Consider the following 3,525-nt stretch of genomic DNA (forward strand, 5'->3'; position numbering starts at 1 on the left):
TTGGTTTATTCTTGATCTTCCAAGTTATATGTTAATCCCTATATGTTCATAATATTACTAGCTTTCTTTTCCTAGTATTATCTTCCATCATGACCACATGATATTATATCTAATATTTCCTAAGTTGGGTTAATAATTGGACCTTTTTATGGTACCACAAGGTTCAAGTGAGCACTAGAAATCATGGTCTTATTTGATTCATACAAGTAAAGGGATGCATAAGCTTGGCCACCACTTAGATGTATTGGTGTATCATGTTTTCATTTCTCTCCCAACTATAAATGATTGTGCCTTGCTAAAGAGATTTGAAGTAGTACCATTGTTCTATGTGTTCTTTTTTGGAGCCTTGAGTCCATACATTCTTTCATCCTTTACCCTATGGTAGTGGTTTTTTTTTTTGATGTAGTGGTCTATCACACGTGTACATACTCTAGCAACTTAAAAACTCTATCAAATGTGATTAGCCACATAGTCATGCAACCTAGATCTAGTTATTCATGTGGGATCAAGTTTTTAGTAATTTTAGATATAATACTCATTCTAGGTCAACTTGACATGTTCATTTTTCATTGATTTGGCAAGAGTATAGATGCACAATGGTGACTAGTCTAAACTTGTCAGATCTTGATAGTGTAGAATATGGAAACTTCTCATTGGCTCATTAAGGTTGTTAGAGAAATATTATGAAGACTTTACATGTGACAACCTAGCATGAGTTCATAGGAGAAGAGTTAAAGGTTTCATTATGAACCACAATAAAGAATAATAATAATATGTATTCACATCATTTCCACATTGACATAAATGTCCATATAACTCAATCCATAGGAATTTTATCCTTGTGTGGGATCTAATTGATGACTTGTATATTTGAATTTTTGATGACAACTCTTGATTAGTTGATTTCTGTTAACATACTGTGTTGTGTAGGTTATATTATTAAAAAAAATTTAATTTCAAAAAAACCATTAGGTTTTCCTACATTTATTGTCAAATGCACTAAGGATACGTCAACATGTGACTACCAAGATTACATTTGTTAGCAGTAGCTACTCAACTTTTTGACCAATAATATGTGGAGTTAGTCACCCCATAAATGGTAGCAACTTTTTCTTATTTTTATGCAATCCTCTTAAATTAGTACTTTTTAAATTATATTTCTCCAAAAAAATATTTGAAGGAAAAATTAGAGGCACATAAATAGGATGCAGAATAAATGATGAAGCCACATGTCAATTGTTCTCTCAATAAGTAGTTTTTGATTTAAAGTAAACTAGTTTTACAAGGACCAATAATCCAAGTCACAACCACATGTCAAGTGTTTTTCAATAAGTAGTTTTCTATTAAAGGTAAAATAATTTTACAAGGACCATAAACCCAAGTCACAAATTCAAAATAGAAAAGAAAAGAAGAGACAATAGAAAACCAACTCGTAAACAATAAATCAAAAGATGCTAACCAAAAAAGACAAAATAATGTGGAACAACACCCTAAAAAATCTATAGAGTCTTAACTAAATCTTTATTTTTACGAATCAAATCCTTATTAATACTCCTAACCTTATTGACAACAATATCCACAAGAGTGATTCTCTTTTCTTTTCTTCTAAGTGTGGTAGTTGGTCATGTTAATACTACCTTTATCCATCTTACTAGCATCAAAAAGTTACTTCTCCAATAGATCTAGGATACTTGCAATGACCTTTTCTTATTAACTTGATATTTAATAAAGATAAAGTTGTTGACTTGGTGGTCAGCACCTTCTTTGGGGTTCGTGACATGGCTTAATCACTTCTCATGGATTTGGGTAAGTCTGGTGTTTGCGACATTCATTGATAGCTCAAGCTTTTGGTGCAACAGAATGTTGAGATCTGATTGAAAAGATCATTATATGAGAAAGATTGTCATAAGGGAGATTGTTATATGTTTCAATCATTATTTTTTCACTGATGTCAAACCTGCTAAACTCATTGTTTACTGGTAAGACAATTGCTTATATGATTCAAGTACTATCACTTAGTTGATTGATGAAGAGGATTTGATCAATAAGAGGCAACAACAACACCTAGAGGAAAGGTTGAGTTATGCTTAAGTAATGAAGCACACGGGTCAGTTATGGCAGTGGTAACATGATGCATTGATTATCTACTTAAGGTTACAAATGTTGGCTACACTAAGAAAGAATAGAAGAACATATACTACATAATTTGTCTACTAAGCTTGACTGAGTGGATAGTAGGTGCTGAGAAAAGTCAGTGCAAGCCAAGCAAAAAATCAGTTGGAGCTGAGTAAATGCAAATTTTAGTGGATGCCAAGCAAGTTGGTTAGTGTCGAGTAAATTTTAGTAGGTGTCGAGCACCAATAAACTTTAGTTGATGCTGATTGATTTCATAGTTGATGTTGAGTAACCCAGTGTGTGCCAAGCATCATAAATAAGATAGTGTTGAGCTGCACATTATTTTAAAGATCGTAGATTCAATGAATCTAAGCTGACAATTTTGTTTTCTTGGATTTTGTGAACTAGGTGGAAGATAATGATGATGAACTAGTGGCACAGAATCCTATGTAAACTATTTTTAGGCAAATCTCAAGAGGATCAAAGGAGAAATTTCTAGAAGAGATATGGAATATGGGGTAGATACATTGTATCCTATCTAACTCTAAAATGGATGATGGAGAATGAGTGAAAAAGATCTTAATTTCCTATAAGAGGAATGTTTGGTCATGAAGCAAAGGTTGTCTGATGCGAGAACCTAAGGGAGAAGGAGATATAAGGGTTTTGCTTTATCAAGTGACCTAAGACAAGAGTCTGTAATGGCATGTTAAGAAAGAAGGCTTAAGGAGATAAATGCTTGAAGGGTGAACAAGCTATCAGAGCTACAATGAGTATAAGCCAAGCATAATGGAGGATTGACATTGAGATTTGAAATTTGCAAGTATAGTTGTAAGTTTGTATCAGATCAAGCCTTACCGTTACTCTCTAGAAATTGTAATAAGTTTAGGTAAATCCTTTGGATTAAGGTTGACCTAACAATCATTTATAAATCCTTTAACCAAGTTGCATTCCAAGTGAATCGCCTAAAGTCCTCTAACAAGGCTCACTTTTAATAGGGTGATTGAAATCCCTTAACTGGGTCACATTTAATAGTGTGTATTATAATCGTTAACAGGTTTGGCCTTTCACAAGGCATCACTTCAAAAGAGTGACAAAGTGGTAGCATGTTACTAGTGGTTTTTCTCAAATTGGGATTCCATGTAAATCATTGTGTTATGTGTGTTGTTGAATCTATTATTTTTCATGCTTTACATTTCTGCAAATTGATTTGATAGTAACCTGCAAGTTTTTTGTTATTACATAATCCTATGGATGCATGCATAATGGTAAATGTTTTATGGGTTCACTAAGTTATGAAAATTTTTATTTGTAAATCTGGACCTTGGATAACTGATTCACACCCCCCCCCCCCCCCCCTCTCAGTTATTCTAAAGAATTCCAACAATTGGTATCAGAGCCTAGTTGCTTAAG

The sequence above is a fragment of the Cupressus sempervirens genome, chromosome 1, assembly GCF_028749045.1.
Source record: "Cupressus sempervirens isolate cs-2001-9-10 chromosome 1, ASM2874904v1, whole genome shotgun sequence".
Lineage (NCBI taxonomy): Eukaryota > Viridiplantae > Streptophyta > Pinopsida > Cupressales > Cupressaceae > Cupressus > Cupressus sempervirens.